The sequence below is a fragment of the Chenopodium album genome, chromosome 7, assembly GCF_948465745.1.
Source record: "Chenopodium album chromosome 7, dcCheAlbu1.1, whole genome shotgun sequence".
NCBI classification, from domain to species: Eukaryota; Viridiplantae; Streptophyta; class Magnoliopsida; order Caryophyllales; family Amaranthaceae; genus Chenopodium; species Chenopodium album.
In genome coordinates, this window is record NC_137840.1 from 63,020,466 (window position 1) to 63,034,541 (window position 14,076).

The following is a 14,076-nucleotide window of genomic DNA, read 5'->3' on the forward strand; positions in this document are numbered from 1 at the left end:
TAATCCATCCTAGGCTATCTCAATGGTTGACTCCATGATGAAAGTATTTGGGTAACTTAGGCACGGAGGCTAAGCACTTCATACTTCTATGTAATGACAATTATGAGTGATGAGTGATGTGACAAGGCATGCTTCATCGTTATGTTAAGATTTCATGACAAAGGGTTCCTAAGGGAACTATATTTGGTCATGTATCTGTGCGGTGTGTGATAGTGACACTAAAGCTAGGCCGCAAGAGCTAAGTGTGTGGAAAAATATATTATTGGAAGAGCCAAATAAGGGTGACTCTTAGGCTAGGTAAGCTAATGATGTAAGGACCAAGCCCCCAAGTCTAGCTTTAAGTGAAAAGGGATGAGCATTGGAGATCCCTTGATATGATCATGGTGTAAGTGTGTGAATGTGAATATGAATGCATGTTTATTACGGTCGCACCTCGATGTGAGGTTGCCTACGTATCCGTTAGGAATCAGGCCGAACGTAGCTCTAGCCGAACCTCGCACAAGTGTGTATACCTCAAAAAAGGTCTTTTTAAGGGTTGTAACGTGGTTAGGCTAAAGGTTTAAAGAAGAAGGGGATAAAGGCTCAAGACCCTAGATAAGCCCCTAAGGTGTGCAACCTCGCTTTTGAATCTTTATAATTTTATGCTTGAGTTTCTATTCTTTTTAGCTCTTTTTGCTTTAGCATTTATTTTATTTTTATAAGTGTGAGCAATCCCGATCATGCGGTCTATCACTCACATGGCATTCATGTTTCTCAGGCACGGTACCGAGCACTCGATAAGAGACGCAATCTGAGACATGTTCTTATCGAATATACTTTCATATCAAAGACATTGGAACACTTACCCTTTTGTACACTTGTTTTCGTTTTTTATTATTGCTTATTTTTTGCTATTGCTTTCTTTTGAATTTGCTCAAGCTTTCTTTAGAATTGCATAAGTTGCACGCCATCCCATCCCAAGGTTAGGTAGATGTAGGTTGAAAAAACAAGGGTCTATCGTTAGACGAGGCTCAAAGTGGTTTATGAAGAAAAGATTGTAAATTTGAAAGGTGAAAGGAGATATGATGTGGCTACAAGGGGTGCCTCAAATCATTGGTATACCTTAAGCTTAATTCGACATGGATTTTTTTTTTTTTTTTTTTTTAATGCAATGCAATGTGATGATCATATGCAAGGAAATAAATGCTCATTTTATTAAAAAGGGAAAAAGGAAAAAATCCTATTAATCTAAAAGAAAAGAAAATGTGCCTATGCTAGACTTAATGGGGAAAGGAAAAAATGAAGAAGAAATAGAAAAGGAGGTCACGAAATCTTGTCGTTGAAGCTCGCCTCTTCTCTTGTGTTGTTTCATCATTACCCTCATTTTTTGTTTGTCAATCACATGACTCAAACTCGGTTCAACACACATGGATGGAGAAGGTGAAGAAAGATGGAAGAATGTGAAGAAGATTTAGATGGAGGGATATGAAGAATTAGGAATAGAATGTACCCCCCAACTCAAATGACGGAAAAGACCGACTCATGCATGAACCTAAGACATGGCCATGGTGACATGTGCTCAAAGTGTGTGCTAAGACTAGTGAGTGTAGGTGACATGTTAAGACTCGTGTCATGACCATGTGGCTAGACTATGTAATAAGACTAAGTTAAGACTTCACGTATATGCATTAAACTGGACAGACTGTGGTATTTTAGTCATACCTTTTGATCTGCGACTCTGATTGGGATGAAACCAACGCCAAATTAAAGAAAAAACACGGTACTACAGATCCATAGGTTGTACGACTCGTAGTTCTTTCTAGAACTCCAGATATGACCAAAACAAGTTGACGTTTGTGCAGTATACGGGAATAAAAATCCGGGTTGACTTAAAGGAACTTTGACTCGATTTTATGTTTATTTATTAGCTCAAATTAATTAATTAATTAATTAAACAAAGTCTTTTAGTCATTAATCAATTTATTTAGTCTTAGCACAAGTCAAACAAACGGTTATGAAAAATCACATAGAGTATGCAAATAATGCACAATTAGTCAAGTAGGCACAATATGATGCAATGAGTTCGCAACCTAACCATGGCTCTAGTTCTCTAAAGTTCGGGATATGGTTTAGTCAAATAGGGTCCATGGTTAATTGTCCAGATGCACCGCGTAGAAGCCTAACCGTGAAGGGTTAACGCGTGTGGATAGAACACCGCGAGTTTTTAGAAAAAACTCACTTCCATGGTTTGGTGAACTCAACCTCTCAGATGTACCCTTTGTTGCCAGGAGCGTTCAATCGGGTACATAGAGCATGAATTCCCAGAGGGTTATGTCCATATGTAGAACACATATAGGTTTCAGAATAGTGAGAAAAAATTCAATCAGGAAGCAGGATCGAGCAAACAATATGAAAAATCGGTCGAAATTAGAACGCATATTTCTGGCTCGGTATTGGGGGAAATTGGCGCCAGCAAACAGAGACTGGCGCCAACTTTTAACTGTAGCGCCTGGCGCCAATACTGGCGTCTGGCGCTACGGCTAAAAGTTTGGCGCCAAGCTCTGGCCCTGACGCTACTTCCCATATGCCTCAGCAGCTTTCTGTGCTCAATAAAATCATCCAGTTTCGCGCGGTGTTATTTCAGTCCTAGTTGTGAAAGACATTTCTCAAATTTCCTACGTGTAAAATCCTATGTTTTTGACTCATTACGGATGGTCTTTCCAATGAGAACCTTTTTATGCATATGACAATAATGTTAATCAAAATTACGCACATGAAATACTTAGAACTTTTCGAGTCTCATCCACTCATTCTAGATCATTGCCAAAACAAATTCAGGAATTAAAATAGGAATCCTCCCCAGTGGAGTCGCCAAAAACTGTAGGGAATAGTTTCAAGCCTTTAAAATCCCACTAGCTTGAACCCCACTGTGATCATACACTAAAGTACGGTGGCGTCCAAAAGGGAAGAAGATAGAGCAAAAGAGTCGCCAACAAGTTTTTAAGGAACTTGTAAACCATTCACGAGGTGAAGGTTACACCCCTTAACGATCCAAGAGATCGTTAACTCCATAAGGTCATGAACCAAATAAGGGTTCGGGGATGAAGGTACAAATCCAACCTAAAAGAGATTGAACCTGCCCTAATAATAGGCCTCTACTTTATTCTGCTCGTATTCATGTGCGCTTTCTAATTAACATGCAATCAATAGGATTAACCCTAAATCTGTTTATCTATGTTGGTTTAATTTAATGCACAGATAAACTATTATTGGCGATCACTTGAATTATAATCAAAGTTAACCCTAAACAAGATTATTAATTATCTTATTAAGCGTGATTACAAGTACCAATTCCCTTTAAACATGCATGAAAGGCGTGATCAAGCAATAAATATAAATAATCAAGCAACATAATAAATAATCAATATCATTAATAATAATAATATCAATCATAATCATGTTAAAGCATAGCAAGATCTTAGGCATGATACTAACAAGATTAATAACAAACCCTAGCATGTCACTAAGCAATAAAAATCAAATCTTTAACCCTAACATGATACTAACATGAATAAATATTAGGAAGAGAATAAAAGGCATCATAGCAATCATATTTAATATTAAAATTACCCTAGACATGATACTAGGAATCATAATAACATTATAAACATGATTTTTACATCATAATATCAATTAAACCATTAAAGTACTTACTTGGATGCCTCGTACCTCTTTCTAATAACAAAATACACACGTTAGTAACTTCAAGGAAAATAATAATCAAACAATTAAATTAAATAATTTAAATAGAGATTTGGGACCAAACCCTCAGAAATTAAAACCTTTCACGTTTAGGGCGAAGGAAACTTTGAATATGGCTAGGTGTTTCAAGATCTAATGAATGCGGAATTTTGTATTAAAAAGCAAGAAAGAATATTTATTCTAAAGAATGAATGATGTTGATGATAGAAAAAGATGAATGAAAGAGATGAATGAATGAGATGAATGAATGTTGATAATTGGTGAATGAAAAGAGTTGATTAAAACTTAAGAATAAAGAGAATTGGTGAATCAAAATAGAGTTTTTGATACGATATTTATAGAGAAAATCATCCAAAAAAGATAATTTAACAAAACAGAGTCTGAAGATCGAAAAAACACATTGGCGCCAGCCCTGGCTAGTTGGCGCCAGCACCAGTGGCTAGCGCCTGGCGCCAATCCTGGTTCCAGGCGCCAAGGCCTGGGGTTGGACGCCAAAGTGGTTTTCCACGCGTTTTCGAAAATCTGATAAATTTCCTGTACTGGAAGATAAAATAATATAATTCCAATCGAAAATGCTATTTGATCTTGATTAAAACTCTGAAGAATCCCAACTGAATCAGGAATGATAAAGACCTTCTAGAATGTTCTAGAAGACTAAAACCATTCCTAATTACATTAGGAATGATAAATTATATTAGGCCCTCCCCTAGATCATTAGGCCGTACTTAAAGCTCAAACCGGGCCCAGTTTAGTAAATTGGCCATAACTTCCTCAATATTCATCGGAATTGGGCTTATAATATATCGTTGGAAAGGTCTTTGTAAGCCCTATCCAACTACGCCACTATTGGACCCATATCATGGACCAACCAAACTGTATTGGCTGTTTTCTTTAAAATAAAGTTTTCAAAAACAGGGAGAAGAGAAAAAGAAGTAAAACTTTCCGCAACACTAGACCTTTCCACACTTCGTTTCATTCGATTATGATTCGACGTGAAAGGCACTCATCACCGGGTTTGGTTTTGGGGAGACACAAATGGGTGTCTACAGATGGTATTCTCTAGCTTGCAGGAGGTCATCAAAACAGTAAAGCAACAACAAATCGGTTACTTTGAGAGACGTGTGCTCGACGGTGCAAGATACGCGTTTCTTAACTCTTTTATCTGTTTAACTAACGCTAGTTTTTCAGGTATCGGCGTTATAAGATTGATTTAGGATCGCAGAACGTTCTAAATCATTCTCCGTCCCTATCATTACTTTGACTTTTGTTTTCGAAACTTACGTTTCTCCAAACTCAGTCAAAGTGGGGGCTTCTATAGACACCCATTTGTGTCTCCCCAAAACCAAACCTGGTGATGAGTACCTTTCACGTCGAATCATAATCGAATGAAACGAAGTGTGGAAAGGTCTAGTGTTGCGGAAAGTTTTATTTCTTTTCTCTTCTCCCTGATTTTGAAAAACTTTATTTTAAGAAAAACAGCCAATCCAGTTTGGTTGGTCCATGATATGGGTCCAATAGTGGTGTAGTTGGATGGGGCTTGCAAAGACCTTTCCAACGATATATTATAAGCCAATTCCGATGAATATTGAGGAAGTTATGGCCAATTTACTAAACTGGGCCCGGTTTGAGTTTTATGTACGGCCCAATGATCTAGGGGAGGGCCTAATATAATTTATCATTCCTAATGCAATTAGGAATGGTTTTAGTCTTCTAGAACATTCTAGAAGGTTTTTATCATTCCTAATTCAATTAGGACTTTTTAGAGTTTTAATCAAGATCAAATAGCATTTTCGATGGAATTATATTATTTTATCTTCCAGTACGGGAAATTTATCAGATTTTCGAAAACGCGTTGAAAAACACTTTGGCGTCCAACCCTAGGCCTTGGCGCCTGGAACCGGGATTAGCGCCAGGCGCTAGCCATTGGCGCCTGGCGCTAGCCACTGGTGCTGGCGCCAACTAGCCAGGGCTGGCGCCAATGTGGTTTTACGATCTTCAGACTCTGTTTTGTTAAATTATCTTTTTTTGGATGATTTTCTCTATAAATATCGTATCAAAAACTCCGTTTTCATTCACCAATTATCATCAATCTTCATCAACTCTCAAGTTTTCAATTACCATTCATCTAATTCTCCTCATTCACTCATTCATTCATCATCTTCATCTCTTTCATTCATCAATTCTCAATAATATTAATTCTTTAGCATTCTTTCTTTCTTGCTTTTTAATACATAATTCCGCATTCATTAGATCTAGAAACACCTAGCCATATTCGAAGTTGCCTTCGCCCTAGGCGTGAAAGGTTTTAATTTCTGAGGGTTTGGTCCCAAATCTCTATTTCAATTATTTAATTTAATTGTTTTGGTTATTTTTTCCTTGAAGTTACTAACGTGTGTATTTTGTTATTAGAAAGAGGTACGAGGCATCCAAGTAAGTATTTTAATTGATTTATTGATATTATGATGTAGAAATCATGCTTAGATTGTTATTTTAATTCCTAGTATCATGTCTAGGGTAACTTTAATATCAAGTATGATTAAAAGTACAATGCTTCCTATATTCTTCCTAATATTTATGATTGTTAGTATCATGTTAGTGTTAAAGATTTAATTTTTATTGTTTAGTGACATGCTAGGATTTGTTATAAATCTTGTTAGTATCATGCCTAGGATCTTGCTATGCTTTAACATGATTATGATTATGATTACGATTGATATTATTATTATTAATGATGTTGATTATTATTTATTTATGTTGCTTGATATGTATCATATTTTATATTTTTACTGCTTGATCACCTTTTATGCATGTTTAAAGGGAATTGGTACTTGCAATCACGCTTAATAAGATAATTAATAATCTTGTTAGGGTTAATTATGATTATAATTCAAGTGATCGCCAATAATAGTTTATTTGTGCATTAATATTCAACCAACATAGATTAAACAGGTTTAGGGTTAATCCTATTAAGTGTATGTTTATCAGAAAGCGCACACGAATACGAGCAGAATAAAGTAGAGGCCTATTATTAGGGCAGGTTCAATCTCTTTTAGGTTGGATTTGTACCATCATCCCCGAACCCTTATTTGGTTCATGACCTTATGGAGTTGACGATCTCTTGGATCGTTAAGGGGTGTAACCTTCACCTCGTGAACGGTTTACAAGTTCCTTAAAAACTTGTTGGCGACTCTTTTGCTCTATCTTCTTCCCTTTTGGACGCCACCGTACTTTAGTGTATGATCACAGTGGGGTTCAAGCTAGTGGGATTTTAAAGGCTTGAAATTATTCCCTACAATTAGCTTATTTGCAATAGGTGTATTTAACTTTTTAGCAACAAAAGTACATCTTTGTGAATTTCAGAGCTTGCACCATCCCTCCTGATCCTAAACCAAAATAATTCATATTACAATTAAGGTACTCCTATTGAAATTATGGATTAATATAATAGTGTTACACAATTTATTGTCTTCTATTCTAAAGTTAATTTTTTACCATTTACTTGTTATTCCTATTCATTGTTGTGAGATTTATTAGGCTCTCTACAACTTAACATTTCTACTCCTTAATTCGCATAATATAATTCATTTTGGGACCTAATGTATCTTGCTTAATGGATTTAACTATTCAGCAAAAAAGTGATATATGTTATTGCATTGATATTTCCAAAATCATGGCCTCTAAGGCTTAGTCGTAGTTTCTAATTAAAAAGTCATAGCCACTAACAAACAAAACAAATCAATATACAATCATATGAGTAGCAGCCTTAATAGTTCAACTATGAATTACAAAAGTGATAATTTCCAATTTTTCTTAAACTATTCCAAATAATTTCTCATCTAGCCAACTCCTAATTCATATTAACATTATCATCCAAGTCATGCTATGACACACATGTATATTAATTTGATATTGTGTCAATATAATTTGAATTTTCAAAATAAACAATCTGATTGCAATTCCCAACCTAGTTCAAAATTATTCTGATAATCTAATTCATCATTACATGAGCTACTACATCAATAATTATGTATGATAATGAATCTGGGATGGTGAGGCAAATATCTTGTGCTCAAGATGGCAATGGGACATAAACCTCACTTTGTTGTACAAATGATATCAAAAGAAAAACTAATTCAAATACTCAATCATTTCTTTAAACTCTTCAGCTAATTCAAATAACAAAAATCTGAAAGCTTTAATCTGAAAACTTTTAACTCTTCAAACCCAAAATTGCTTCTTCAATCTTTCAAAATTACAATTATTTTAAACCAATTCAATTCGTTACCTTCAACTAAAACCCATTCCATCCCTTGCAAACTTCTCTATTATAATACCCTACATTAAACTCCAATTTAATACAGAAAAAAAAGTCTTCAACCATCAAAATTCAAAAACTGAATTAGAAGTAAGATTAAAAAAAAAAATTAATAAAACAATCGAAAATTTTAATTAGTAATTAATTTCATAAAATTCAACAAACAATTAACTAGCCAAAAAAAATTAAATAACCCTACATTTGAACAACAAATCAATAATCCAACAAAGAACCAACAAAAAATTAAAAGATTACCATAAACGGAAAGACTCCGATCAACTCCATGAGTAGCAACGGTAGCCAAGAATGCTAGATCGAAAGACAACTAGATGACTGATGTGCGGATTATTAATTCTTCACTCAACACGTGTGCTCGTGGGGTAACCGCCTTCGTTGGCCAGTGGATGGGGACGTGGGGTGGCCGGTGAGGCTTTCGTTGGCCAATGGGGAGGAGTTGGCGTGGGGTGATGACTCCGATGAGTGATACACTGAGTTTTTTTGAATGGAAAATTGAAATCAAGTAGAAAAGAGTAAATGAATAAAGAGTCAAATAAAGGAAATAAAATATGTTTTTCATTTTTATTTGTTTTTTTATTTTTAAAATTTTAACATTTACTACTAATATCAAAGTCTTACAACCAAATGCTACATAAAATCAAGTGTTACAACTAAGTGCTACTAAACATTAAAGTGTTACAACCAAGTGCTACTTAATATAAAAGTGTTACAACCAAGTGTTACAAAATACCAAAGTGTTACATGGGTGTTACTTATACATCAAATAACATTATAACTTTGAAAGTGTTACCATTCGGTGTTACCTAATATCACTTTTGTACTAGTGTTTGTGTACTAGCATTATAAAAGGACACTAACAAAAATAAAATATGGAGTATCATTTATTTCCCTTGCAGCCATACAATGCATGTAACATTAACTAACAAAATAAGACAAACAATTACTACAACAGAACATTAAAAGATTCAGAAAATAACAAATAAATCAGCTAACACAAAAATATACATACCTTGCATATGTAGGTAGTATGTTTTCCAGTACTTCTAGATACTTGTTCATGCAATCAAAGAACTCCCTACAAGCTGCTTCCTTATTCTCAAGAGAATCCTAAAAAATACAGTACACATTTAAGCACAGCAGTCTTTATGATTTTGTTGCTGATAAATAACAGAAATAGTTATGGGAAAGTTGCCGAGACAATACAATTAAGCCATAATATAACATGCTTCTCCCTTCCCAAGACTATTTATAAAAATGAACTTTTACAAGTTCAAGATACAAAATTGCCATAACAAGTTAAGCTGTATATAGAGCTGGCAATTTCACCCGAACCTGTGGATAACCGATCCACCCGACCCAAAAATATGGATAAAACCCGATTAAAGGCTGATTATAAATGGATGACGGGTGGATCAGGTCGGATTCGGGTGGACCTTCATCCAACCCATCACCCGATCCGTCACCCGATCCACCCATCCATCCACATATATATTAATATATATATTAAAAAAATATATATATAGTATTATTTTTAAAAAAAATTATATAAATATATATTATTTACTACATCATATAGGATAGAAAATCAAATACTTTGTTTCTCTCTCATCTAGTTAAAAGCTTCAAACCCTAGATCTAGCTTCACTAGCCGCACCTTCAGACTACAGAGCCACCATTTTGACGAGTTTCGCTGTCGTCAACTGCTCTAATTTCATCGGCAAACTGGTTAGAACACTTCATTATTACTCTTCTCTTTATTTTTCATTATTTTTGTTCATTAGTTAAATAATTCTCATGATTTTTCAGAAAATTAATTTTAGTTTCTTTGTTAAATTAGAAGGAACAAACATTATGTAATTTATAAACAAGAAATTAAATCAAGAAAAACTTGCAGATCAAAGATGATAAAGTCATACTAATTAATTTCATGTTTTGCAAGTGGTTTAGGTAGTATACTTGTACGAAAAAATTGGAAATTAGATAAGAAAATATCTAGCTTTTGAGTTTTGACTTTATAATTATAATTTGGGATTGTAATGTATATAAGTTAGGTTTTTAAGAATAATTTGGACATTTGCGTGTGGGTAATTTGCCAATTTCATACTCTTGTAGTTAGATTTTGTTATAGTTGCATGTATACTTAAATAATTTATGGTTGTGGAAGCCCTGAGAGGTTTATTTTGTTAATTAATACTGACCTTTCTCTTATATAACAACATATTCATGGACATGGAAGAGAGTAGTGCTGCGTCAAAGCCATCAGCTCCGAGATGCAGATTCCACCGCCATCAGCCTCTACTAAACAAGCGACTATGCCTACTAATGATCAGTCCACACAACAAGATTTTGATTCACAACATAATTCCATGGATTTACCTCCACGTCAACCTAAAAGGCTTAAATCAGAAGTCTGAAATCATTTTGAGAAGTTGACAATCAATGGTGTAGCAAAAGCAAGATGTCTACATTGTAAAAACCTCTTCTCACGAAATAGTAAAAATGGGACCTCCCATTTAAAAGACCAAATTGAGAATAGGTGTGTTAAAATGCATGTAGTGAAGATCGATGTGCGCCAACAACATTGTCTATTAATCGTAGACATGATTCAACAAGAATAGAAAACCATGTATTTAGTCAAGAAGTATCAAGGAAAGAGTTAGCTAACATGGTTATTCTCCATGAGTATCCCTTGTCTATTGTGGAGCATATTGGCTTTAGAAAATTTGTTCATAGTTTGAATCCAACATTCAAGATAATCAGTTGTAATACTCTCAAAAGTGATATTTTGAAGATGTTTACAAGTGAGAAAGCAAACCTGAAAAAATTATTTGATGATCATGTGGGAAAATTTGCAATTACGACTGATATGTGGACTGCATCAAACCAAAGACAAGGATATATGGCTGTTACATCACACTTCATAGATGACCAATGGAATTTGCGAAACAGAACCTTAAAGTATCCATAATATTACACTCTTTAATATATAAACTATTGCAGTTTTTCATAATAGTTGTTTGGTTGTTTATGTTTGTGTATTGATGTATTTTGTTTCATAATAAATTGATTGTGCGTAATTATTTTTATGCTTGGGTTTGTTTATGTTCCTTGCCCACATACTGCAAATATGCTTGCTCAGGTTTTGGTGGATACTCTGAATATGAATAACATAGCTGAAAAAATTTCATCTGTGGTTCTTGATAATTGCACAACAAATGATGCCATGGTTGATATCTTGCATGAGAAATTTGATGTTGACAATCTTTTATTAGACGGTAAATTTTTACATGTGCGTTGTAGTGCACATATATTGAATCTCATTGTCCAAGATGGGTTAGATGTGATTGGTTATGGTATTGAAAGGATCCGTAATTGTGTTGTTTTTTGGACTTCTACTCCAAGTAGAATCCAAAAATTTGAGGATACGGCTAGAGCTTCAAAAATTGATTATATTGTTCTAAAAAGTTAGTTCTTGATTGCAAAACAAGATGGAACTCTGCTTACTTAATGCTTCAAAGTGCTTTCCCATATAAGAATGTATTTTCAAATCTGAAAACTCAAAATCCCAAGTTCAAGTTTGTAATTCCTACTCAACGTGATTGGGAGTTGGCTGAAAAAATTTGTGATAAGCTGAGGAAGTTTCATAAAGTGACTGAGTTGTTCTCTGGTAGGAAATACCCTACTACAAAGTTGTTTTTTCGTCAAGTATGTGAGATTAAGTTGTGCTTGACAAAATGGAAAATGATGATGATGAACAAGTTATTAGGGACATGGCTGAAAAAATGATTGAAAAGTTTGACAAGTATTGGTCAAACATCAGTGGAATCTTGGCTATTGCAGCAATTTTGGATCCTAGAAATAAGCTTGAATGTGTGGAGTTTTACTTTAATGAAATATATGGTGATGAAAGGATTAGGGGATTGTTTGTATGTGATTTGTTACAAGAATACCAAGATAAGATGGTGGGGGGAGATTATATGTCTTCTAGTCATGATATCATGTTTAGGAAACGACATGTTGGTGATCCTTTGAATAATAATGATGATGAAGTTGGTGAATGGACTAGGATTAAGAGGTATAAGAAAAGAAAGGCTAATGTGAGGTGTGAGCTTGATCATTATCTTGAGGATGATGCATTGCGGGAGAGTAATGATTTTGATGTCCTTCATTATTGGAGAATTGATTTGAAGTATCCAACCTTAAATTAAGAAAAATTGCCAAGGACATACTAGCTATTCCAGCATCAACTGTGGCTTCGGAGAGTGCTTTTAGCATGGGGGGGAGGGGGGGTAGGGTTGTGAGTCCTCATCGTTTGTGTCTTCATGCTACAACTGTGGAGGCACTTATATGTTTACAAAATTGGATTCTTAATGAGTACTCTGGTAATTCTTACTCTTTTACATACTACATCCACTTAAAATAATTTATTTATTTTAAAATGTTTGATATTATAATTGATAATTTTGTTTATATTAATTTAGATTCTTCTTTTGACAATGCACATGCATGTGCTACTATCTTGGATGATGTTGATGTGGGAGCCGAAAGAAGTACATCAAGTGAAGTCATTGATATTAACTCGGTAATTTGATCAAACTTGTCTATTTCTTTAACCCCAATTTCTTTTGATTATATCTTATTTATAAATACTTGGTATTATTAATTATGGTATGTAGGATGGAGAGGAAAGACTTTTGATATGAAGATCAATAATTTGTGAAGGCTTGAAGAGTTGAAAAGAAAGATATTTATTTTGAGCAAATGTTATGTACTGTCTTTTTTTTTTCTTTTTTTTTTTATTATGAGAATTTAGACAAATGTTGTAATTTGTGCGAGACTTATTAAATTGTATTATGTGGTAGTACTATCATTTTCTTTCACTGATGGTATATTAGACTATTGAAGTATTGATGTCTACTGTTTAATTATATTCATGGGTGTTGATATTAGTGGACTACTTTTCCAAATCTGATTTTTTTTTTTAAATTAGAATGCAAATAGAACTTGAATTTCATCCATTTGTCACCCGATTCATCCGTGGATGATGGATGGATCGGATATGGATGGGGTTTGGATCGGGTGACAGATGGATTGGGTGACGGATGGGCATAGGCGGATGGATGCGGATGGAGCATAATCCGACTCGTATCTGATCCATTGCAGCCCTAGCTAAATACGATCCAAGTTTCCACATAGATCATAATGTAGGAGAATATACTTACCAATTTGTTTATATCATCATCAGCACCCTGAAGAGAGCTTCTTAATAGATAGAATGTATGAGATATAAATTCCAGCTCCCAAGTCCCAGTCTTCAATCTCTGACTTGTGATCCTCCATTGAAGTTGCTAATCTCCATATTTTAGAGTTTTTGGCTGCATTTAAGAAAATCCACTATAATCATCATTAGCTCTAACATTTGCCAAGACAATTATACCAAGTTGTGAATGAGTCCACAAGTTCAGTTTTGGAACAACTAGCAAAAGCGACGCAATACGTAGGAAAGGCTTCCAAGAAGTCCGTAAAGTTATGCTAATTCAAATATTTATAGTAAGAGAGCAATGTGATATCATCAACATTATAATCATGCAACAAAGTGATAAGAATCATAAGATCAATTAAGTCTAACTTTAAATATCAAAAGTTAAAGTGGAAGTATAGGAAATTTTGTCAACAACAACCAATTATAGCCTCTGTTTTGAAAACAACTACCTTTTAATTTTTTTTTTAAAACAACTACCACAAAAATTTTAAAAGTTAGAGTAGCACTAACACATTAGTATTTCCGGCTAGAATCTCCGGTGATAGGGGCCCACTTTTCACCTTTCCCTCCAATATGAGTTTCTCTCTCCTCTCTATATAACAGTTTATATAGGTGAAAAGTGGGCCCCTATCACCGGAGATTCTAGTCGGAAATACTAATGTGGTAGTGCTACTCTAACTTTTAAAATTTTTGTGGTAGTTGTTTTAAAAAAAAATAAAAAGGTAGTTGTTTTCAAAAC

The 14,076-nt window shown here is 34.4% G+C and overlaps 1 long non-coding RNA gene and 1 pseudogene across 1 annotated transcript; one reads left to right on the forward strand and one right to left on the reverse strand.

Moving 5' to 3' along the window:
* The window catches only part of LOC145640449 (nuclear pore complex protein NUP96-like), a 46,218-nt pseudogene that overhangs the window by 22,320 nt on the left and 9,822 nt on the right, over positions 1-14,076 (reverse strand).
* Positions 12,408-13,148, forward strand: LOC145638060 (uncharacterized). The gene is made up of 3 exons (XR_014114600.1): positions 12,408-12,456; positions 12,556-12,656; positions 12,751-13,148. It is a non-coding gene; the product is annotated as an uncharacterized LOC145638060 (long non-coding RNA).